Raw genomic sequence first — 26,069 nt, 5'->3', positions numbered from 1 at the left:
AGATCTAGATAATATCTATCATTACACCTTGCTCTCCCACCTCACAGAAAAATGCTTCTGGGCACTTCACTGCCGTTCCTCAGCTGAAGTACAGATTGCCTACCTTGGCAAGGTCCGACACAGGAGACCTGCCTTCCTTGCATGGCTGCACGTATAGAGTTCCCACAGCCTCTGGTCCCACCTTCCGCCCACCTTACTCCAGCACCAGCACTACCACATTGGGGTGAAGCGTCAGCACTGCACAGCTCCAATTTTCCAGAAACCAACGGAGCACTGCTTATGCAAGCCGCTGCAGGTCACACAGAGTTCTGTTTCATCAGTGAGTGTGCAGAATTCAGTAGTGTCAAGAAATGAAGACTACGGCATAGGAGAGATGCCCACAATGCAGAGGCCCACCTGTCAATCTCCAGACATCCCGGTGAACCACCCTACCGCTGCGGGCAGGTCCATCAACACAAGCCAGCCATCAGCAAGGGTGTCCCGAGAATCCTGGTTGTCCTGCTGATTAGGTGTTTGGAACGCAGGCATCACTAGATTCACATAGAATAGGATTGTTGGATGTATAAATATTCGGACCGTGCAAACTTTATTTGAAGGCATTTTATTGCACTGGCTTTAAGAAAAACGTTATTTATTTTCTCATAACGACACATAGTGGGTGATTTCTAGTAGTTTAGTTTATTTATTTGTAAAGCGCAACCAACCCCTTGGGAAACTGGCTGCATTAAGCTTGGAGCAAAACATAGGTTACAAAGTAGAAGTGAGACATAGTAGTTTCATGGTCTTGGCAAACACGCAGTCTGAAAACATACTTTTTTCCGTACTCGTCTGCACCTGCCCATACCCCTATAATGCTTACATATTCTGTATATTTAAACTTTAACCATTTCAGCGCACTCACCCCATCCACTCTGTGCCCAGGGGTACATCCATCAATTAAAAGGAAACTTAACGGGGCTCTGACAACGATCAGCCCATATTCCACTTGCTGATCGGTTCACTTCGTCATCACGTACGATATATGTCACACAACATTGTCACGACATAAACCCGCTGATACCAAGTCCCAATGCGCTGCGCAGGTGCGCCTGCTGGATTCTTTCGTGGCTGACTTGCTGCTGAGGATCGAAGGTGCGGGGGGGGCTGACATGTGACCAAAAATGTGCAGTTGGAGCAGAACACTTCCGCCTTCTCCTCCTAATGGAGGGCCTCGAGCATCCGGATCCTGCTCTCCAGCCTCTGGCTCCATTCCTGCCTGAGCCTGCAAGGGAGGGACAAAGGTGCTGTCAGCAAAGGCAAGCTGCAAAGCAAGCTCGGCAGTGGGCTGTGCCATTCATTCGCACGCATGCCAGGGATGTCCACTGTCTGTCATCGCCCTGATGATTTGCCAGGCCACCTACCCGGCCCACAATAGCAGCACGCGGCTAAGTGCCCTGAAATAGCCGAACAAGAAGAGCGCAGAGACTGAGGTGCCATTGGAATAGGTTCAACACACCAGCTGTTCAAACAGTTAAGGCTTAAAACGTCACGGGTTCGAATCCTGTCTGGACTTTGGTCAGTCTGACGGCAATAGGACTGGGACCAATTCTGACTGGATATAATGGCCAGGCCTATTGGGAACTCGGAAAGTCTGAGGTGCCTCTGGCGAGCAGAAAGAACACAGCAGGGGTAAGGGAGGTGTTTTGTAATGTCTTTCTACTAATGGAGCTGTGTGTTTAGGGACATGACTGGAAACAGCTGGGTCACAGAGCCAGGTTTTGCTAACATAAAGTGATTTGCCCAGGGTCACTCAATTTGTTCAAGTGGGAAATACACTCTACTCTTCCATCCACTCATGCTTTCCAAAATCATAGGCTCTCCTGTACCCAATCCAAAATATGTTGTTCTCCTCTTCCTTTCCACCTCCTCCCTTTTTTCTCCTTCAATAATCCCCCACTGCTTTTACCTTCCATTTGTAATTTTAATCTTTTATCAGTTCCCTCGTCCCTTTCACCTTCCATCATTATTCTGTTCACCTTCCATCCAGGAAAAACAGCCTTTGCCACATCAGGCAAAAGGAAAACTATACATCTCAGATCTCTGAATAAGAGCCTGAGAGGTGAATCCCAATTAATTGTTCCGTAATAACACAAGTTATGTACCTTTTATTGAACATGAATGCATTAATTGCGCTTTAAAAACAGTGTAAACTCAGAGCAAAAAAGAAGCAAGATAAAGTGTGGAAACATCAATCTACCACGCTTGCCTTCCCATCTACTCTTCACTTTCTATTCCATCCACCCCCTTCAGCTTTCATCCCCCAATCACCTGACGTACACTCCCACTTACCAACATTCCCACTTACCACCACTCCCATCATGCCTCCCCACCATGTCTTCTTTGCCTTGCTGGGGCGCATCGAGGAGGATGCCTCCTCTCCTCTGTGAGGCCTGGGCAACGAGGCCATTAGTCCCTTTTCCATCTCAGCCTCAGTGCCCTAACAAAGCCCCCTGAACACTGTGGCTACTCCCAGCAGGCTGCAGAGGAGAGGCTTGAGCCCCAGGCATCTTGTGAAAGACAGATACACCCCAGGAATACTGATGGATGCAACAATACATTTTGGGTCTTGAGAAATCATATTTTGATGCCGAAAGGTGTATTTTTCACTGCATTTTTGCAGAGTATGCCTAAATGCGTTGAGGGTGCATGGGAGTTCTAGTATGCAGAACAGAGATCTGGGCTTTAACAGCAAATGGAAATGGAAATAATATTCTTAGGCTGTTTTTTCTTTGAATTCCAAAGGATTTTATTAAGTAACTTAACAGTAACATCCCTTTAACAATGTTTTTTCTTTGACTATACATATATCCAGCGAGATAACCACGGTTATGATAGAAAACCAGATCGGGAATGAAAGTGTGTCAGGCGTGAGCATGAGTGTTGGGGGGAATGGAAGAGGGCTAGGGAGGGAAAGAGGTCCTCAGGGGGGTAAGGGGAGCATACCAAGAGGAGGGGGCACTTGGTGAGGGCCTGAGAGGACAGGGAAGACATTTGGATTTTGCATGCTTTTTACAGATAACCACGGTTATTTGCGGGCGCCTACAGATAGCTGGGGTTATTTGTAGAACATTGCCACTATAACTATGGTCATGGGAAAAACGAGTTAAAAAAAATTGAATAATACAAAAAGAATTGAATTTTACAGCTACAGTGCGGTGGGGGGCCATACCTAGTGGCCCGGTAGTGTTTCAGCTCAGGCAAGTCGGCCACCCACTGGGTCCAGAAGAAACATGGACAGGGGGGAAGGTCGTGGCCACTGGCCATGGCTAAAGGCCATGGCTAGTGGCCTAGTACTGTTTTAAAATATACAGTGGGCATAGCCGTCAGCTTTGCTCACGGCCCTGGCTGGTGGGCTTGAAGGACATGTATAGTGGCCGAAGGCCGTGGCCACCTAGTGGGTCCAGAAGAAACATTGGGTAACATGTACAGTGGACATGCCGAGTAAAAATGTTCACTTCCCACATCCACAGAATTTCAAGGGTTTTGTGGCATTAAATCTGATAACCTTAACTGTCCCATAGCAAAACAATTCAATTCATTTCAAGGGTTTTGTTATACAATAGTTCATTCAAGGGAGGCTAGCCAGGGCCTTTGGCCGTGGCCACTGTACATGTTCCACCAATAGGTTTCCTTGGGGGCCACTAGCCATGGCTTTTGGCCCTGGCCAGTGAGCACAATACTCTAGGTTTATACACAATATATAGGTTTCTTTCAAGCCCACTCGTCATGGCCTTTGGCCATGGCCAGTGGCCACTGTCTTTGGCCATGGCTGCTGCACATGTTGCACCATTGGGTTTCATTAGGGCCCACTGACCAGGGCCACTGACACAAAGACCCATTTCCCCCTGCCTTGAAGATGTGATCACAACATATGTCCGCCCCATTTTTTTCTTTTCAGTTTCCATTCCCTCGATAACCCCAGATAATAACTGCTGTAATCTTGCGCTAATTATAGCAATAACGCTCGAAAATTAAAAAGTCCTCACAAGTGCTCCCCATATGCCTCCTTCCTTTTCCCGAGGTCCCCCCACCCACCTGAGTTGATTTTCAACTCCTTGGCCCCCTCACATTACTCCCTTTCTCTCTTTTCTCCATGTGATGCATTTTCGTTTCCCATCACGTCTTACTGTGGTAATTTTGTGAGATTCACTGCAATTCCTCCGATAATGTGAAAATGTCCAAACTGTAATTGGCTCACCCAGACAACCCCAACTTCCCATGATGTCCTCTTTCTCCATCCCCACCTCTATCTAGCATGATGCGATTTCAACCATTTTCCTCCTCCAAATAGCTTTTCTTGCACTTTTCGTTTTCGCATTCCCCCGATATTAAGAACAATTCAGGGATTTTCATTTCTGAAAAGCATCTCTGCTGAAAAGCACTATGGGTGATATACTGTAATTTTGGGAGAAAAGAGTCAAATATTTTTTAAACTACTGGATGGAATAACCTCAAATCTGTCCCGGAAAATTAGGGAACGCTTTGTTCCCAAGTTGTTCCTTATTTGATCTAATTCCCTCCAGTAGATTTTCCCCTTCGGCATAACATTTGGACTTATTCTCTATTGGAAAGCGAATGGGAATAGACCAAAAACAGTGGGTTTTTTTTTACTTTCTTAATAACTTTTTATTTCTTAACGAATATTTTTCAACATTTGTAGTCTGGATGGGCCCTTTACAAACATGTTGTTTGGAAAATATTAGTCAAATCTGTCATGCAAGTCAAAGGTTATTAGCAATAGACTTTTCAGATTTACTATATTAAATATTGTGTGGCGACCAGCCAACTATAACATACATTACAGTGTTGCCTATAAGAATGCTGTAATTATCGTTAAGTTGCACTCCCCATTGGAGGAACACTTTGTAGGCAGCTTATAACTGTGTCTCTGTTTCAATGAATCTTCGCGTAGCTTTACAAAAATATATAGACCAGCTCTGAATTTATTTGGAAAGTTTTGTGTGCTTTTGTCAAGGGAAGGCAAAGTTGTAGGAGGGATCCCAAAATGCTTGAAAAGCGATTCACTTATAGTACAGGAAATGTCTGTCATGCTTACAGTCTAAAACGCTGGACATATTTGTGCCATGGTTGGATACAAAGCAGTGCAGATGAGTCTTTTGGCACTGTCGTATAAATCCGTAGAGTATCCTTTTAAAAATGTGGCAGAGAACAGCGTGTCCCACAAATCCGTTATATAGCTCTGCTGGTGCATTGCAGTCAGTCAGACTTTTAGAAATGGAAGGCCACCATTTTTTTTTGCCAGTTGTGAGGCGTGTTCATGGTAATCCCACGAGAATGGAAAAAAAATGCGCTCAAAATGATATTTGGAGGGGGGAAGAGATGTCTGTCATCAGGCTGGATGTTGCAAGGGAAAAGAGGAGCAAGTGGTGAGATCGAGAGCTTGGGAGGGCTAGAGTGGGCTATTCAGTCTGATTGTTTTCCAAAAAAAGCTTTGCTAATGTGGACATTTGCAAAATTATTGAGGGAATTGAACTGTGCCACAGGATTAAACGTTGGAAAAAGATACTAGGAGAGGGGCCGGAAGGAGTTTGCCATAAGGGTAAATGTGGGGAGAACAAAAAAGATGGTGGTGTGGATTTGACGGTAGTGGGGACTGGGAAGATTTTTTGACTTTCGGGCATTTTAGTCTTATCACAAGAATCAAAACATGTTGCGTTCCCGGGGAATTATTCGAGAATTGAATCTCGCACTGGGTTCTTGTGAAAATATCTCACGGGAAAATCTCCCAAGAATGCAAGAGGGGAAAGGAAAAACAACTGAACGCTGGCCATGGCCGCAGTCTATTAAACAAGCTATAATGCAAATTAGTCACTGGGCATTGCTGCAGGCCATGTCCAGTGGCTCAGTGAGTGGCCATGGAGCGTGGGCCATGTCCTTTGTGGCCAATGGTACATGGCCATATACACTAATTGTGGCAAAGTGGCCACTGCACAGGGCTGCAGGCTATGGCCAGTAGCTTAACTGCCATGGTCCAATATAGGGGGGGCACCTTTTTTTTATTAACAGCATATGATTAATAGCATGCCAAAACCCTACAATTGCAGCGAAAAAATGATTGAGACCGTTAGATTGAAATAATTCAACTGAAAGAAATCTTTGAAATTCTGTGAACAATCTTCTGTTAAATTGAGGTTAAGGTGATAATTTAACAAAACAAAACATTTGCAATTTGGCAAGTGTCGAAAGCCATGCCACCTTAAGTCTTAAACCCCCTGTTCAGCAAACCATGACTACACTGATAACATAACATATGACATCACACATGACATTACGTATCTCATCACTTATGACATCATCAATGGCATCACGGCAAACTAGAGCACACTGATGAGATCACAGATGATATCATAACACATATCACACAAAAATACCCTTCAGAGGGAAACAATTATCATGGTGTATTTCAACACATATTTTATGATACTTTGTATTTCTACAGAGCCCACTGACATAGTTATGGCCTCAAAGCGCTGTGACTTCAATGACCCTTCAACAGACCGCATTCTAAACAAACATGAAACTAAAAGAGCATTACATTGTATGCGAATAGTAGTTCGAATGTAGGCGACTGTTCAATTACTAGCAGAGAGAATTAGTTTAAAGAAATTATACTAGCCATGCAATGCAGCGGGTTCAGTCACAGAGATGACTGCTAGGTCAGTGACTATTTGACAGCTGGACTAAATCTTTTGTGGGAATCAGCCATGTTTTGTGGCTTGCTGTCATCAGGGAACAATGGGCGGTAAGTAAGTAGTCTACAAGGCCCAAGGGCAACTGTCTACCGATGAGGACTATGCAACACTTTACATGCAGAACACATGCACACTGAATAACATACAGTCACACGCACACGACATGCACATTTGTCACTTATATCAAAGATACATTCAATGCATATCCACATGTCTTTAACATCAAGTTAATACAATAGAAATGTTTATGACAAACATTGTATAGGCATATGTTTAGTGCATGCTAAATGAAATGTTGTCTACCCACTAACCCATTATGGCAATGCATTTGCCATAGGGCATGGCCAGGCCCAGTGGCTTTTGGTGGCCGAAGGGCATTGGCAGTGTGGGTACTGGTCGTGGACTGGCAATGTGGGTAAAGTTGCCAATGGTTCTAGTTGGAGACTAGGAACCGTTGCAAATTTGGTTGGCTTGGGGCACCAAGCAGCCTTTCACAATGGATTCCCAGCTGACCTTAGAAGGAGGTCTTCTACTGCTAAAATGGTGGCTAGTGACAGGAACAAAGGGACAATCCCACATTTTACAGATCAGGGTGGATTCAACTAGACCAGACAGATGACAACCTTTCTATCCCGCCTTAACAGGTGGGAAGTGCCTTGGACTTGCAAAGGCTCCATTAATTGTGCACACGAGCATGACACAGGCTGCACCGATAAGCTGCAACACTGCCCATGAATAACAATAGTCACAGTCAAACTGAGGAACGACCTGCTTCATGCTGGACCAACTTCACTGCACCCTAGTCTTCCCTTGTCCTCGGGCATCCAACAAATATTCGGAGAGCACAAATATGATATGAACAGCATAGAGCGCGACTGCCATGGAATCCCACAAATCAGATGTCCCTTGACACTAAGTACAACTAATTCCTCACGTTCAAAATATCCATAAAATCACGCTTGTTTATAGCACTTAACGCAGACTTTCTCATGCTTCTAAGCGCTCTATTAACAGACGTCATTACCTAAATGATGAACCTCGGAAGGGTGAGGAGCCCAGTTACCCTTCTGGAATTTAAAGCTATGACTGAAAGCTGCACGTAAAAGTCTGAGGTAAGTACTGAACTACCTCACCAATGCTGAAGGATTCCAGGAACGCACTCCGCCAGGACCGAGGAGTACATCAACAAAGCACACAGATTACTGCACAAACAAAGCACCTAATATTACCCACGCTACCACATACTTGCACTGGCAGTTCACAGGAGCCAAGGGGCTTATAAGTGCTGTAGTTTATTCTCTTAACTACTTACTAGTGACAGGCTCAGAAATAAAGAGAATAACCCTGTTCACATGCAGAAAGAACATGAACCAAACAAAAAACACACACACAAAGTGACTTACTTGTCAAGGGCGCTTTTGGTTTTCCTTGAATCTTCTACTTGAAGTACTTTTGAATGTTTTTCAATCTTTTTTTCCCAGAAGCTTTTTAGTCCACATGAGTCATGGAACATGGCTTCGCGTCGCGAGCAGCCGTTGCTTTTGCTCATTTTTCTGAAAGGAAGATTTTAACAAATGATTCCCGACTGCAGTACAACAAAAACAGCACTTTCAGAGCGAGAACACCTGTGATGTCTTTAATAAAAACAAAAAAAACACCAAAAGTGACCAATGGCCTTTGATTGCTAGCCCTTTGAAAATTAGAGCTACTTCGTGTGACTTTCCTACTCTGTCCAATATAATTAAATGTTACAACATATTTTGTTTTCATTTGACTGCAAAATAGTAAGGCTATATGATGTCTAATGATATTGCAGAGGGTGGGGGGCTCGTGGTATACCGTTGTCATGGCGCAAGATCCCATGGCCTCTGCCCCAAGCACCAGCCAATAGCTGCTTTTCATCGTTTCCTCCTCTTTTGCCTGTATTGTTTGACTGTCCCTCCCTCCTAACTTGCCTTGTTGCCTTTTTAGTTTTGGTTATTAGGTGGCACTGTCACTTGTCAGCCGAAACTATTTGGATTACAGCCATTGGTCGAATTGTGCGCAAAGAAGTAGCGGACCTATGTTCCCTGCTGGCCTGATCCCGCTCATCACAAACCACATCGCCACGCCCCTCCAACGTGCATCTAAACCCAAAACAACACACCTGCTGTGTAAGGGAATGTTCAGTGCAGTGTACTAAAGTGCACGTTTCAACTTCTTCCTACACTTTTATTTTAAAAACCAACGCATTCCGCAATAGTTTAAACAAAACAAAAAAAAGTATAGGAACAGCAAAGCTTTAAAAACAAAAAAAGTAGAGGAGCAACGCTCCCAACCACTCGCACCCACTTCGACCACTGATTACAACTAGGTGGGAGATGGCATAAGCAGCATTTGCGTTCTCGCACTGAAGTTCTCTTAAAAAGAAGTATTGGCAAAGCCAACAGTTATGGCTTCCGTTTCGGTATTAGATAAGCATTTGCTAGGCACCGCTACCATATGCCCAGGTGTTCACACCATTTTGCAGCAGCTATTGCCGTCTTATGGCCAGCTGTACCATTATGTGCATACCCCATGCGCATGTAAAAGCCCAAACTCTTTTGTTGTTGCAGTTGTACAAACGGTACAGGTTGAACAAGGTGACTTTTGCCCTGCCAGCCCCCTAATCACTGCTTGTCTATATGTCTCCCTCCTTTATCGATTTATTTTGCCTGCACCACCACCTCACTTTTCTTAACTGTGAGCACCCAGGTCATCTTTCATCCCGGTTGAAAGCTAAATATTCACGAAGGTAAGGGTGATTACTGTTTGGTACTTTTAAAACTTAGAAAGGGCCAGGACCCTTGACCTCACACCTCCGGTCGGGTGTATACCATCTGTTTCACAACACTGACTAAACAGCCCTTTACCAAAGCCAACCAGAAAATGCAAACACTGCACACCACTGATGGGGACATGGACATCATACTTTAGCAATCTAATCCAATTCACCCTTGAATAGATCCATACCTCATCCCTTACAAGAACCCACACCTGTGCAGAAATCTCACAAACAGCTGGTATTAAACACATCATCAGCAGCCTTGGCTTGAACACAGTCTTCACCACTGAAACCTGACTTACAATCACGTATGCCGACATCCTGGACATCCTCACCCCTACAGCTAAAGCACCCATCTCAGAGGCAGGGCTCACAGGGCCGGCCGAGGGCTTGCACAAATCATCTTTGAGATGAAGCAGATTGCAAGTAGCCACCTCCAGCTCCTTCGAAGCATTTTCATCCCACCTTTCTCTCCCTCCCAAAGACACCAACCCCTTCAACCTCAGCTACAGATCATCGAAGCTCAACACAGCCTCCATCGAGGATTACACCAACGTGGCTAATACTCGGTCCCTCATGCAGGCCAACAACATCTTCCTCCGTGGCATCAACCTCACAGAAAAACTGCCACCAAGACTATGCAAAGGGCACTCATCGACCTACTCGGCACTCTGAACCTCATTCATCACATAAACTACTTATTTAACAACAAAGGCAACATCCTGAACCTGATCCAAACTTCAGAAAAACGTTGTTATGGACAAACCTTGGAATGCCCTTCCAGAAGACCTTCGCTGTACAAACAATCTATTGGCATTTAGGAAAATAACTCAAAGCAATCATTTTTCTTGCCTAACCCTGTCATATGCTTATTTTTTACTTGATCTTAGTATGAGCACTTAGTTACCAGTTTGGCTGTAGTGCCTCCTCCTCAAAAAACGTAACATCACAGCTTTACCAATGTAACACACCTTTACCTCTCGACAATTCCCTTCATCAACTACCACGTCATCCCCACCAATCGCACACAACCCAAGACTATCAAGTCGGCACTGAAGCCCTGATCAATCTCGCCACTACCATGTGAGGACCCCACGACAAGGACCACTACTAGAAGCACTCAACAACACCCCAAAGTCAAACATTAACATAGATGCTTGGAAAAACAACAAACAATCATACTTAAACAATCTAAGTTCTGATGCAGGCAAGAACTCAACATCAGCAAAAGAGTCACAAGGAAGCAAGAGAAACCCCTACTTAAAGAACTACAGACAAGTGATCACCACAGCAAAAGTATTGTCCAACCTAAACAACCTATCCAAAGCCAACAACGAAAGCAAGGTTGTCTTCCAAGCAAGCTATGAAGCAACTCCCCACACCCACCATCACTAACAATGTCTTCGTTGACAGGATAGGAAAGATCCAGCAAAACATTGTAGTAATGCCAAAGCAAACACAGCCCTACTCATGCCACCATGCAAAACGACAACACAGACTAATTTTAAAATATATTTCATGGAAGACCTGAAAAACACAATTTTTACCCTCAAAGCATCATCATACTCAGAAGACATTTTACCGGTCTTCATCTTCAAAACAATCTCTCAGGAAGCCCTCTACCTTATTCCGGCAACTTCAAGCACACATCGAGGACAATGGCCTCCTACAGACACACCTGTCAATCAGTCTTCTGACCTTATGCAACATGAAGATATCACAAGGAAGTGGTAGACAGTGCACTCAGCATCCTCAATAGGTGACACACCTGCCTCCAGATACCCCTCAAACTCTCTGCTGCCTTCAGTGCAGTAGACCACCTGTGTTTCCAGATGGATACCTCCAAATCAGCATCTTTAGCTCTCACCTGGGCAGGGAGTCCCATGTAGGGCCTGACCACCCATAATCACAAAGAGGAGCTGGGATCCCTTTTTACCAGCCACAACAATCACACCCAGCAACATAAGAAAAGATACACAATTCTACCTGAAAAAATAATCCATCAAAGGCATTTTCCAACTGAAGGTTTACCTCATGCTAATTGAGACTTAGATGCCAACTGCTTACTTCATACTGAACCACATCAAGATGGGCATCCTGCTCCTCACCAACAGCTAAATCAAACATGCCCACTCTCAGACCTGCTTCATAAACTTTTAAATTTTCCCTCCGGAAATGACACCATGCAACAAGTCTCTGGGATTCAATTAGACAACCACATATCCTTCAAAACACGCATAAGAAAGTAAACCCAGATATCATGGAACCAATTAACCCACCTTGAAAACTTAAGGCCTTCCTACCGCACACCAACTTCAGATCCACCGCAGCCCAACGGCCTACCCACCACCTCCCCAGCACCTACAAGATATGCTAATGCCTCACAAAAGTCCTCCACAAATACTATCAGATAATTCCAAGATGAATCAAACTGCATTGACCATTAGTACAAGTGTGCCTCATCCTCAGTGCCAGAAGTATCATTCACAAAGTGGTCACAATGGGTTGCTGTTGGTACTCTTGTTCAGAGAGGAATTGCCATAGCATTTCGGTGCTGGACTGCCCATGTGGGCGGGACAAAGATTGATATGCAAATGGATATTTCCCATCTGTGAAGGGTAAAGTGAGCTAAAGTGTGGCTGCGGACTCTCGAGTGGGTACCTTCCCAAAAAACAGGTCAATGGGCCATGTTCGTTCTCGCAAAGGGACGCCTATGGACTATTCTTTTATTTTTGGTCACAATGCAAGCTCCCTTAAAAGTCTCTGGGAGCCAGCACATCACCAAGTGGACCTGGGTGAATAAACCAACCAGGAAACAAGCATTCTCACTCCATGCCCTTAGTCTTTGGAACCTTCTACCGTCAACATAAGACTTGCTGCAATGCTCATGTAATTCAGAACATAAATCAAGCCCCTTCTCTTCAAACATCGCCCACTTCACAACCCATATGATCCTCCTAAATAGCCCAGTGTCTCTCTGGATGACCACCCTCTGGAGACCAGCCCTTGCAGGCCCTCTGTTAGCATTGTTACACGTCCCGCGCTAACTGTAAATATTAACTATTATATTAACAGGTTTTAGAGCTGGACATTGGTGCAAAATTGAACGGAGCGTTTTATCTTACCTGAATATTCATTTTTACTGGCAGCTAGCTTCCCCCTCCAGCAGCACTGCGAGTGTGTAGCTCTTGCTGCACTGAGGGAGGCGGAGCTGCAGAGGAGCACGTGACTCACATGACACGTCGGCAACTTGAAAAGCACCATACTATCACCCTTGCTGCGTAAACCCTGGTGGCAGAAGGGCTGGTGCTGTTTGGCTGTTTGCTGTGCAAGGAGCAGGGCTTTTTGCTCTGCAAGAAAGTTGAATTGGTAATATTAAACCGCATCAACAAGCAAAGGTGATCTGCTCACTTCACCATAGTTGGTTTAGGTGAAGATCCTAAAATTACTACAAGAGTTCTGCAGTGGGAGACTGTTGAGGCAAGTCCTCTTTGATCCCATTGTAATCTTTTATTCGTGACTTTGGTGTTTTAAACAACAGACATACTAGGAAAATAACAATAGTGTTTTCCTTAGTAGTTATAACGTTGACTGAGGTTGATTTTGTTCTCTTTATTCGGACATACCTTTAGAATTGGGGATTGTGGGGTGAGGCTGCTGTCTTTACCCTTTGACCCGATTTTTGTTTAGTAATTTCCTTGTTTATTTATTCTAACGATATCAGGACTACAAAGTGGTGTTGGCTTAAATACACCTTTACAAGAGGCCATGGTGGTACCCTGTGGAGACAGTGGAACCCAGCTGGGGGATGGTATATTATCTGTAAAGAATAGGCAAAACTTACATACTACGGCAAATATCCTATTACCACCAGAAACAGGGGTAACATTTACTACTGAGGATGAGGTACAGGCATGTGAAGTCCAGAAAACAACTGTAAAAACTTTCCATATGCCTAGTAATCCACTTCTGGTACTTGAACCAATAGTGTCTATTTGTAAAGGGATCGACAATAGAACAAAGGTTGTAGAGGCAACGTTGGAAAGTCTTCCTATTTCGACAACCACAACCTAAGGGCATCAGACGGGGTGTAAGGCAGTAATTTCAAATGTATCAGCCCCTCGGGCATCTAACTCAATGCAGTTTTTAAAGCCCATCTCAGGTCAAAGAGTTATGGACCACTATTTTGCTAAATCTGTTACCACAAGTACTGAGATTAAATCGCTACCAGTTCTAAAGGGAACAGCTATGCTGGACCATGGCTACGCAGCCCAATTTTGGGGGTCTAAGAGACCTGACAGACATTAGTATCATTGAATTGGCTGATCAAGCGGAAGGTGAATTGGAGGCCCTAAATATGGAGCAGTTTAATCTACAGTCTCAGAAGCCTTCTAATTCCGCCACTTTTGACTCACCAACCCCCCCTGGTTGATGTTATTAATGAGGATTTATCTGGCCACAACCAAGAAGACTGTCAAGTCCCTTTCCAAATGAGGGATGGCTTAGGAGCTCATGATGGCTCCTCAGAGTTACACCATACATTGAAGGAGGTGGACGAACACATTTGCCTGTCCCACCCCACTGTATCGGCTCTGAATATGGTGTTATGCTCTTTTGTTGCCCTATATTACAACATTTGGCCAGAAATGAAATCCACCAACACTATATTGACAAATGTTACTTCAAAACTTGAGGAATTAGAGTTTGAGATTCGGTTTGCTAATGTGCCCATGAGAGATTTGGATGAAATTAGAAATGTACCACAGCCTAAGGCAAACTTCGATAATGCCTTGGGGTCTGTTATTGAAATCTCTGATGATCTGGGTTCAAATGATCTGCCGACCCTCTTGGTAGTGAGGTCATCATCTAGTGGAATGGACCCTTTAATTAATTTGCCTACATAGGGAACTACTGGGATTAGGGCGGACATAATTGATATCACTAATGATATATCTCGGGTGGAGGATGTGGCTGATGTGCCCATGGAGGGTGAGGTTTCCCTAGCTAAAGGGCAAGAGAATCCCCTAGTCTCTAAAAAAAATACTACTGTGTTGAAAGGCAAAGCTTTGAAGAGGAGGGCTGGGGCCAAAAAAACCCAGAATACTATCCTTAAGAAAGGCCCACCGGACACTGTTTCAGGATAGATTATCCCCTGTCCCGGAACAGGTAATTTCAGTACATGAACCGGTGTTAGAAGCTCAGATCATACCTGAGAATAGTTCAACTATACCGGATAGGGTAGTCAGTGTTTCAGCACCCCTGAATCCCATCACAGAGTCTCTGGTAAAGAATTTGGACACTGCTAAGGTAGTGGGAGCTCCCGATATGAAACTTGGTGTGAGACTGAAAGACTCTCCCATAACTCCATTTCCATATCTAACTGGGTTTTGGGGTGAGTAGGGAGGAGGTCCTTGTAGATGTAATCCATTCTCTAGCCAATTGCCGTCTCCCTGGAGCCCATCAGAGGGGGCAACTACCTCTATGATGCTGGGGAACAGAGTGGGTGGAAAAACGATGCATGTAAGCTCGACAGTAAGTTCCCTTGTAGTCCCGAAAGAAGTGCTGGTGGTGAGTCGAGGTGTTACAAATGACATTACTAGACCTATGTTGGTTACAGAGAATATTCCTATTACACAACTGCCCCTCCCATGTCCTAATCCTACTTTACCTATAGACAGGGTGGTGGCAGGATCTGGTATGAGAAAATCAATATTCCTCAAAGAGGTGGCTGACCTCCCCCCGAAATCTAACTACCCTAGAGTTTCAGCCAGTATGAAGAATCTGCTGCGGCGCCTTCATTACCCTTCAGGTGCCACCGTTCGAGGGCTTACTGGTGCTCCTGTAGGGAATGTAGATTCGTGCTATGGTACATCAGGCACCTCTTAAATAAAACATTCTTATTCTGATGTACTCAAAGGGAAAATAGCTACACAACAGAGGGCGAAGGATGGAGGACACGAAATACATCAAGTTAAGATCCACTGTACCCTGGGTTCAGATTATCAGATTTGTTTGAATCGGCCAAATATTTTAGCTATTTTTGCATCCATCCCAAGTCTGGCTTTGGTGTCATCGGCTGATATCGGGAGAGTTTCCTTCCTAGCCAGAGAGGATATGAGTACTAGTATTATGGCTCTGTCCTCTCCGCTAGTAAGAGAACTAATTTTTACTCAAAAAGAAGAATTAGCAGATTTGGGTTTTGAAATCTCTCTGATGCAGGAATTAAAGAAGGGAATTGTTAAGAACGGCACGAGCCAATCTACTGCCAGCTTCCCCAAGGTTTCTGCTAGTACCAATAAATTGGCCCAGGGTGGAGTGTTGAATGATATGGATTGGGCTTCAGTTATCCCCTCTCAATGGCAAAAATTGGTCCCATGAAAAGAATCCATCTTTGGGTGATCATTGGAAGAGCATAACGCTGTGTTTGAATCTTGGAATGCTCGAGGCATTATCCATCTCTTTACAAATTCTGTATGTATGAAAACCCTGAGAAAGGCTAACTGTATTTGTCTACAAGAGGCATGGCTAACCTCAGCACCCATTCTGGATGGATATAATGTTTTTATCCAACCGGCTACAGATGGGACCAGGGGGAGACCCACCCTCGGGGGCCTTTTGATTGCAGTAGATATCTCCCTTGGCCTCAGTGGGGTGGCAATTGCGAACTTGCCCTTTGGTGTATTGGGGGCTGATTGTAGGTCTGTAGATGGTTCGCTTAATCTACTATTACTGAATATTTATTGGCATAAGGGTATTGGACTAGTTGGTCCATTTATAGATGACCTTTGCCGGGTGCTGGATGAGTGGTTGGAAAACCACCCAGATGGCAGGGTCATAGTTATGGGAGATCTAAATGCAAATTGTGTATATTCTCATAGATTGGGGGAACTGGAAGAGAGTGGTGGGGGTAATTCAGCGAAGTAAGTGGCTGGTCGGAAATGGATAAAAAACTTGGGAGGTAGGGGTCTCTTTCCACTTGTGGGGAAAATTACTGAATCAGCAAATTCTAGTAAATGGCATATTTGGTACAGAGGGGATAGTTCATCTCTGATTGATTACATTTGTGTAGACACTTCCCTTATGAACTCGTGCCTGTCATTTGAATTACTTAAAAATGATTGGAGCGGCCACTGCATTCTTACAGCACAATTTAATTGGGTTATAAATATTAGAAAACGTGGGCAAAAACTACACTTAGGCCCCGGGGTAGGGTGTAATGCTGTTAAGTGGACTGACCCAAAAATCCATGCCTTGAACTCCGAAATACACTATGAATTGAGCCTCTCAATTTATGATTGGAAGCTACAAAATTTTAATGCAGTGAAGTTCCAGTCGTTTGTGGGTCAAATGACTGATAAAATGGCTTTGGGAATGAGAACAAATGGTTTTGGTCATGTTAGGCATGCTCACTGTTATAATACCGATGCAGCATCTGCAAAAAAGATGTTAAGAAGAACAGTGAAGCAGATTCAGAATACTAATCAGGACGAAGCAGTGCGCAGAAAGCTTATTGGGAAGGTTAAACAATCATATAAGAATTACTGTAAGTTTATTAAAACTGTAATACTTCAGAATGATTCAGAAAAGATGCTTGGAGCCCTAATCTCTGCAGATGCAAGAGCGTTTTGGTACTTGGTCAATGGGCAGGACCCAAACTATACAACCTGCCAGTCAAACTCAATCTCTGAAAAAGATTGGGTCCAATTTTTGGAGAGTAGATTTGGTTAATACTCGATGGACCCACCATTGATTTTGGACCTAACTAGAGAGGACAGGTGGGACCCAAATGTTGAGGAAGAAATCATTTCAAAACTAATCACCAGATGTAAACGATCCAGGGCTCCAGGCCCAAATGGTCTAACAAATAATACTTTTAAGGATAATCCTAATTTGTGGGCCCAGTTGTTGTGCCTGGAGTTCAGGGACATTTTGTTTTCAGGGATGACCCCTATATCTTGGAACACAGCACACATTGTCCCACTCTTCAAGTGTGGCAGCAGGGCTGATCCTACAAATTATTGTCCGATTTCTTTAATCGATGCGGATTGTAAGATCTTCTCCTCTTTCCTGTTCTCACACTTGGAGTGGGCCCTTAGGAGCCACCCGCTGGATCAATTCCAGACTAGCTTCAGAAGGGGTCACCCGACAAATGTCAACGGGCTTGCCCTGAAGTGTGTGCAAGAGGCGGCATGGTCAATAGCTGGTGGTTGCACGTATATGGCTTCAATCAACCTGATGGCCGCGTTTGACCGGGGCAGGTTGTGGTTTAAACTGGCTGGTTGGGGCCTGCCTGTAGGGCTTTTGAGATTTATTAGTGGGGTCTATGAGAATTGTGGAGTCCGGGTATGTTTGAATCAAGAAGGAGATCTTTCAAGGAGAATTAGATCCTATCAAGGGGTCAGACAGGGTTGCACTTTGACACCCTGGCTGTTCAACCACTATTTTTCAGATGTAGCAATTTCACTTGCCAAAGAAGGACTCTTGGCTCCAAAGATCGGCAAGGATAAAATTATTTGGTTAGCATATGCTGATGATCTGTTGATCTTTGATAATACCAAAGTGGGGCTGCAACGGTCTTTAAGAAAGTTTGAAGCATATGCTAAAACCAATAATTTATCAATTAATCCCTCCAAAACTCGAATTCTGTCATTTAGAAAAGCGAGGGGCAAGACATCAGGTTATATCGGGAAGTTGGGGAAGACTCCTTTGAAATTGGTTGAGTCTGTGCGTTATTTGGGTTTTAACATCCCTGCCTATCCTGGCTCTAAGGCTTTAATCAAATCTATCTTAGATAAGGCAAAATTGTTAGAAACACAGGTGGTCAGGATCAATCGAAAGTTTGCTAAATTTTCTCTGAAGCCTGCCCTGATATTTATTGAGAGGAAAATTATACCTAAACTAATATATGGCCTGGAACTGGCCCCAGAGAGAGTGAGCAACTCACTGAATCGTATTAAGGGCCGTATTTGGACTGCTGGGTATGCCAAATGCAGTCCCAATCTCTGCAATTAGATTCAAATTGGGTGTTGTATCAATGTGGGCTCGGGTACAGTGGGCCTGTTTATCTCTGTACTCAAAAACTAAAACTGGAGTGCCAAACATACTGTATCACCTACTAGATAGAAACCTAGATCACGCGAGTACATTGATTTCCTTAAGGGACCGAATAGAGGCCATTTTACAAAAGATTGGAATGACAACTGAGATTTTGATCGGCAATCCTATGTCTGTAAAGCGTGCATTATTCAATTTTGATTGGTGTGAAACTGTAGATACATTTCATTCTTATCCTTCATTGGTGCATTTGAATCATGAACATAGAGCCCGTGGATCTCCGACGAAGGTTATTCTACAATTTCCAGATCGATTATATCGAGGTATTGTTCTTAAAGCTAGATGGAATGTCCTTCCCACTAGAGACATCTTGGTGAAAAGAGGGGTGATCCCTGCGGATCTTGCTAGATGCAGGTTTTGCCTGTTCAATGAGGATTCCTTAAAACACTTGGTTATGGAATGGGTGATCCTTCACCCTCTTAGGGTAAAATATCTGGAACCTCTAAAAATTAACTACATTATGTTCGAGGATGAGTGGGCATGGAAAAGATGTCTTAATATTCAAACGACTCACGAGGGCTTGGCCCTATCGGGATTCATTAAAAGCCTAAATTTATAATAATACAGAGTTAAGGTTGTTACCCTGTTAGGAATATGAAATTGTTTATGAAATTGTTTATGCAATGTTTGAGCACGCTGAATATTATATCTTATATCTTACTTTCTTTTTATATGATATTGGTTAACTCTATTCTGTTCATTTTGAGGGGTAGAAGCTGTCTGTGTATAATGTGAAAACATGTTTTTCTTTCTGTTTTTTGTTTTTTTTATGATTCTTTTGATGTTTGAATAAACCATGAACAAATAAATAAAAAATAAAATAAAACAAATATGAACTATTCCTGCCTACACGCGATACTGTGCTGCTGATAAATGCCATTTTACAGTGACTCTTCACCCCTGTAACCTTCAAATGTATACCTGCAACCCCTACTGATGTGCAGCGCTTGGCCTCCAAAGCACTTCAACAACCTGAGTTCTTCTGTGAAGTCCTCCACCAGGGTCCAGCCCCAGAAAAGTCAGAGTGCCTCACAGCACTCTCTTGGCCAGTCCTCTTCCATGCTGTGGTAGCTCCTGCTTCTGTCTCACCTCTTCCTGTTGTTGACAGCATATCCCTCTCTCCTGTATCTGTCTCAGGCTCATTCCACCATATTCTAAGTCAGTGTCCATGTTCACATGGCCTGAGAGGGGGAGGTTATGAAACCTTAGGCCTCCATCCTCATATTCATGTCCGCTTCTCTCTACTACTATGTGGTCAGAGGTCTGTCTGGTTGTGTTTTTGCTACTGCCAGGGTCATCATACTAAAGATAAGCAGCTTTTTTTTTATTTGTTGTTGATAACTATTTCCATTAACACTCCCGGAGGAGCTCTACTGACAAACACGCCAGCCTACCTACTCACTTCTTTTATTTCCGTTTAATGGAGACCCCATTTGTGAATGAGAGATGTGATGAGGACTGTCTCCATGGGCCAACCCCCATATATTCTTGCTTCATGACAATTAAACACCACACCTTGCATGAATAAGATCGTGCCTCCTAAACCAGAGCCACAGATATTGATTTGCTCACTTCAGACTGGCTTTATGATATGAAGGCCACTTGCTGGGTGCCACATGGCATAGCTCTGTCCCGCCTCCAGATGATATTCGGATCCATCACAACTGAAGGGTGGAGCTGGAGGTAAGTCTGAGATCACTAAGTGCATGGGGAATATATTTGTATTGATGAAAGAAAGTTTTGCTTGCAAGAAGCTGAGGCAATGTTCCTTAGGGCCAGTTCCATCAACACCCTGCCGAATGGATGGTCACACTGAGTGTGAGAAGCTACATCAACCTAAAGTCAATAGCCAAAGATCTGAGTATTTCATTTGAGTCAGTTATGTCATTTGGTCCCAGGAAAAGGCACCGAGAAAGGACCCAGCATTCAATTGTTCATGCAAAGGTTCTCCCACTGCTGCAGGCAACCTGCTGGATCAAGCTATCAACATTATTGATCCTATGCTGCCTTCCCTACTGCAAATTCTTCTGCATTGGTGTATCCAAGGTCCAAACCTAGAAGGTGCAAAGGATACAGAATCAAGCTGCCCAGTTGTGTATAAACATACAACGAAATTACCATACGAGTTGGGCACTGAAAGGCTTCCATTGACAGTGAAGCAAAGGATTCACGTTCATGACTTCCTCACTGGTGTGTGCTTAAGCAATGGAAGAGGGAGCATGGAGGCCGAGCTATAAGAGCACGGGGCACCCCACTGCAATATAAATCAGATCTTCAAAGAACACACCACCCTTCACAACCGTTCCAGAAGAACCTAACGCCTGACCAATTAAGATGTGCTGTTGGAAGATGCACACAATACAGGAGCATCTCCGTCTATCACAGGGATTGGGACCCACCTCCCAATGTCTCCCTGCCATTCAACCAAGATAATCCACCAGTTATTCTCAAGGAAATACAGCTGTTTTGTGAGGTCCATAAAGGTTCACAACAGCCTTTTTGAAGCTGTGAGAGGGCTTATCTGATACTGCCCACACCCCACTCAAGTTGACACAGGGCATACGTGGCTTCCCTACTGGTTCACCAGAATTTACCCACTTCAAGAACATTTAACCCCCCCGTCCTTGCCCTCAAAGATAGATCTTCCCAGCAATCCAACAACTGAAAAGAGCCATGCGCCTCCACCTGCATTGCTGGTGCAAAGAAGGCTCTAACTCTTTTCTTACTGCCTATAAAGACTCTATAATTGCCCTTGCTAATGCTCCAGCCATCCGCCCACTGCACTGCTCCTGTACCCTTTGTTTCCTCTATCTCTGCATTATCTCTCCCCCAACAATCACTGGCCACCCTCTCTCCACATTGATGATTTTGCTGCCTACTCTTCCTCCCAAATCACAAAAATATGGCACACCATGCCCCTGTATTACCTCTCCCTAACCCTCTGCTTTCCCCCCACACCCACCCTTTCCTGACTTACCCATTTCTCTCCCACCTTCCCAGCTGATCTTCCACACATCCTCCTCTCTGCCAACTCTTCCTGTGACCCCATTGACCAATTTGCACAACATTTTATTAAGCCGCTCACACCAGTCTCCTTCTCCTATCTGTCATCCCTCTTCAAACTCTACCTCTACAACGGCTACTTCCCCACCTGCTTCAAAATATCCACTATCACCAATATTCAAGCAAACCAAGGTCAACCCTAACAACCGATCTTTCTACAGACTGGTCTCTCTCCTCACCACACTAAACAATCCTACGGAGGACCATCTTCAACCGAATAGTTAATTACCCTGAGACTCACTCTCCGATCCCCTCCAATCAGGTTCCCTAAGTAAACTAAGTCAAACTCTCTGCTGCTTTGGACACTGTGGACAATCTATCCTTGCTATAAGATTGTTCCTTCCTTGTTTTAATGGATATTACACTACCCTGGGTTGCCTCCCATCACTCCTTCCCATCCCCAAGCACTCTACAACCTCTTCCCACATGACCCTACTAGTGGTAGACCCCCAAGACTCGGTCCTCAGCCCACTCCTCTTCACCCTATGCATCGACTCTCTGGGCAACTGCGTCTCAAACTTTGGCTTTCACTACTACCCATTTGTTGATGATAAACAAATAATTTCCCCCTTTTCATCCTTCACATCACCGGCTGCCTCACAGCCTAATGCTTAACTGTTCCATGAGGGATGTTTTTATCTGCCAGCCTCCAATATCAACTCCAACTCCCTAGCAAAATCTCCTTCCCCCCTCACTGCATCAGTCAAGGCTTGGAAGCTTTGGTTCCTCATTGACAATGAGTTAACTCTCCAACAATTCATTATGACTACTGTCACGGCGGCCAGGATTAACTTACTTATCAAGAAATTCTGATCCCACCTCACCCGCCACTAGCCAAATCCCCCATCTTTACCCTCATCCTCAGAAAACTGAACTATTGCCCAAGCCTGCTTCTTGGTCTTTCCTTTACTCCTACTCTTCTCTATACAAAGTTCTCAACTTTGCTGCCCATTCTCTCCATAAGCTACTGAGAACCTCCACCAGCTTGACATACAGTCAACCTGCAGGATGGTAAAACTTTTCTTCTAATTCCTACTTCTCGTTTACAAATCTCACTTTCACCAACTTGTTAAATACATTTCTCTACACTCTCTCTCGGTTTATATCAGCCTCCTCTCTATCCCAAGCTTTTTGTTCTGCAGGCTACTGAGCCTCCCCCCACTTTCATACATTCTCAATACCTGCCCCTCTCCACTGGAAAGCCCTCCCAACAAGTATACAGCTTGCTCAACAGTGGAAGTATGTAAGACCAGACTTAACCCATACCTGTCAGCTAGCAAAGTGTCACCCCAGACCTCTTGTACCGCAGATCACTAACGGATCTGCGCCCGTCCCTACAGACCAAGCCACACTTCCATGCTACTGTTGTGCATAAGTGTAGGAACTGCATACCCAAGCGTTGACCACATTGTATGCCGTATTAATGTGTATTCTTGTCCTTGTCCCTGGTATCCATCCCATTTACCCCACCACAACACCACCGGTTTTCTTAAATAATAACTCACCCGCCCCTAATGGAAAGGCCCCCTGTGCATGCACTGTCTCTGATTGCTTTCTGCATTCCTTCTAATGTGCGTCATTTGTGAGAGAAATCCTGATTGCTGAATAAATATACAAATACAGGCACATACAAATATGGAACAGTTCTTTGATTCAATTTATGTCTCAAATGACACGTATTGCCCGCAGCAAAACAAGTCCTTCATAAAGGAGTTAGCGTCACTTCTGTCTAGAATGCAAATATGTGTCCTGTATGTTCATAATCACTGCGATTGACTATTTCAAAGTGATATTACTGGGAACATGCAATAGATATAATGCCAGCAATGCAACGATTTTACAGTGGAAATTCCCTCTCAAATTCTCTGCTAAGGAGCAGTGGTTGCTAATGTGAAAAGTCATAGGGCCTCATTACACGGATGGCGGAGAACCATGGCGCTATTAGCGCCATGGTTAATGCCGGTAAAATTCCGCCTTGGCGGAAAGGGGAATTACCGCCCCATTCCAAGGTTGCCGGGGCGGTAATTCCCCCTTCCACCATTGCCCTTCCCCATTCCCATTTTTGGCCCATAGGGCTCAATGGGAATGGGGAAGGCGCTAATTACAGTACCGCAATTTGCAGTACCGTAATTAGCTCCCTGGGTCCCTTTGCCGGTTGGTTTTTAACGGCTGCAAAAAGCAGGCGTTAAATCCCCCAACCCGCAAAGGGACCTCGTAGTAAGGCGGTAAGGATTTACCGGTACCGGTATTTTACCGGTACCGGTAAATCCTTACCGCCATCCGTGTAATTAGGCCCATAGTATGTCTAGCCAGCTGAAACTGTTACTAGTAAGCTATCTTTTTTTGAAAGCATAAGAAAACATGAATATATGATTATATAAGTGATGCTGATCAGTTTGTGTGGTGTGTGTGCTACAACTATGGTCACACTGGACTATCCATTAGCTGTTTTTATTGTTCTCATAATCCAAAATACCTTCGAATCATTTTTCATTAAGCAAAGTATCAAAAAAGGTAACATAGAAATGACCAATGTTCATTGTCCTTGATCTATGTATGCATACTTATTGTCATGTCTTGAACTGAAGGCGCGCATGCGCGAGCCTTGCTGTGGCCCGCGCATGCGCGGTGTGAATAAAGACGGTCTGTGCGGCAGTTGCCGCAGGGACCCTATACGGCACAGACATGTTCCTCATTGCTTCAGTGAGTGTGTGCGTGTGGATGCGAGTACGGGGCGGCCCGAGGCACGGGGTTCGCCCATCACATTGGCGATGAGGACAGGTGTGGCAAGGGAGACATTCTGACACGCGCGGGCGTGTCAACGGCAGATTTCTTCCCCTAACAAACCACGGACTTGACACGAATGATGGCGGCCATTTGCAATTTAACGCGTGAAGTAGTAGCGGCTCGCAAGGGTACTCGTGCGCTGCCTACATGCTGAAGGAGATACAAATCTTCAATTTTTGGAACCCCTGTGGTTCTCCAACCCGGAGGACCGCGGAAAAGACTTGTGAGGAGAGGCTCTTCACGGTGGAGCGTTGGAGAGGCCTTTGAAGCCAGAGTTTTGGTGCCAGTGGCAGATGACAAGGCTGATGCACACCAGTGCAGTGCAGTACACACTACAAGGTACGTGCATGTCCGCCTGAAGTCAGGTTTGCGGCCTCCAGGATAGTGGGAGGTGCCTGTGCGACCTGTGAAAGAATGACGGACAGCGACAGAGAAGCAACCGCGCCGCCTAGAGTGATGCGTCGGCAACATGGCACATTGCTGCCAATGCAAGAATTTGACATGTCTTGCCCACCCTCAAAATTGGGCCTAAAATGGCTTCTGTGGATCAAGAAATTGGACATGTTTTTCACAGCCACCGGGGAGACCGATGATGATGCAAAAAGGGCCTCTCTGCTCTTCAGCGGGCACGGACGTTTTCCGCATATATGAGTCCCTAAACTTGCAGGTGGTGACGTATGCAGCGGTCAAAACGGCGCTCCAGAACTATTTAATTCCGTTATCCAATGTTGACTTCGAGAGGTTTCTGTTTTGTGGTGAGAAGCAGCATGAGGATGAATCTCTCGACAAGTTTTGCGCACGTCTGCGGCAAATGGCAAGCACCTGCAGGTGTGACAACAACGAAAACATGATCCGCAATCAAGTAATCCAAGGTTGCAGTTCTGGCAAACTGCGCAGACAGATTGTGCGGGAGCCAGGTAGACTCTAACCCAAATATTAGACAGTCGCAGGGTGTATGAGCTTGCCGAGACGAGGGGTGCACAGATGGACGCGGCAGTGCGCCCAGGCAAATGTGAGGAGCTGTTTGCGGTGGGGAGGCAGGCCCCGTCGAAAACTCGCTGGAGTCAGAAGCGGCAGGAGGCGGCTCCTGCGCAATGGAATACTGCCATATGCCAATACTGTGGGTATGATCTGCCCCACTCTGAGGACTGTCCGGCCAAAACGAGAGTCTGCGGAAGGTGCAACACTCCCGGTCACTATGCCAGGATGTGTCATGCAGCTGCCCCGGTAACCACGCATCGAGGGCCGGCCAGGGCGAGTTGAGGTGGCTTCAGGAGACAACGTATGCAATTCTTCTACCACCATTTTGAATGCTATTGTGCCAAATGCTATGCCACATGTGTCCACTACCTCTGAAAATGAGCCCCCCAGTGTCAAATCTGTGTTGTGTATCTCCCCTAACACCCAGAGCGCAACCCCCCCTCCACCTCACCCTCTTTCATCATGAACCCCCCCCCCCCAGCCACTACTGAACCCCACCTGAAATGCGCCTTGATTAACACTAGGTCCATCAATGCCCACGCTCTAGACATCCACGACCTCCTAACCTC

General features: G+C 44.9%; 1 long non-coding RNA gene across 1 annotated transcript in view; it reads right to left on the bottom strand.

The window, feature by feature from the left end:
* Positions 1 to 659: 659 nt before the first annotated feature.
* LOC138510191 (uncharacterized) overlaps positions 660 to 26,069 on the bottom strand; it is a 96,555-nt gene continuing 71,145 nt past the window's right edge. The window contains exons 2-3 of the long non-coding RNA XR_011280340.1: positions 8,156 to 8,305; positions 660 to 1,261 (exon numbers count right to left, since the gene is read on the bottom strand). This is a non-coding gene — a long non-coding RNA (uncharacterized lncRNA). The remainder of the gene's footprint in view (positions 1,262 to 8,155; positions 8,306 to 26,069) is intronic.

This window comes from Ambystoma mexicanum, chromosome 6p, assembly GCF_040938575.1.
Source record: "Ambystoma mexicanum isolate Mex_15411 chromosome 6p, UKY_AmexF1_1, whole genome shotgun sequence".
NCBI lineage: Eukaryota > Metazoa > Chordata > Amphibia > Caudata > Ambystomatidae > Ambystoma > Ambystoma mexicanum.
The sequence above is the reverse complement of the archived record's forward strand: the minus strand, read 5'-3'. Positions and strand labels throughout refer to the sequence as shown.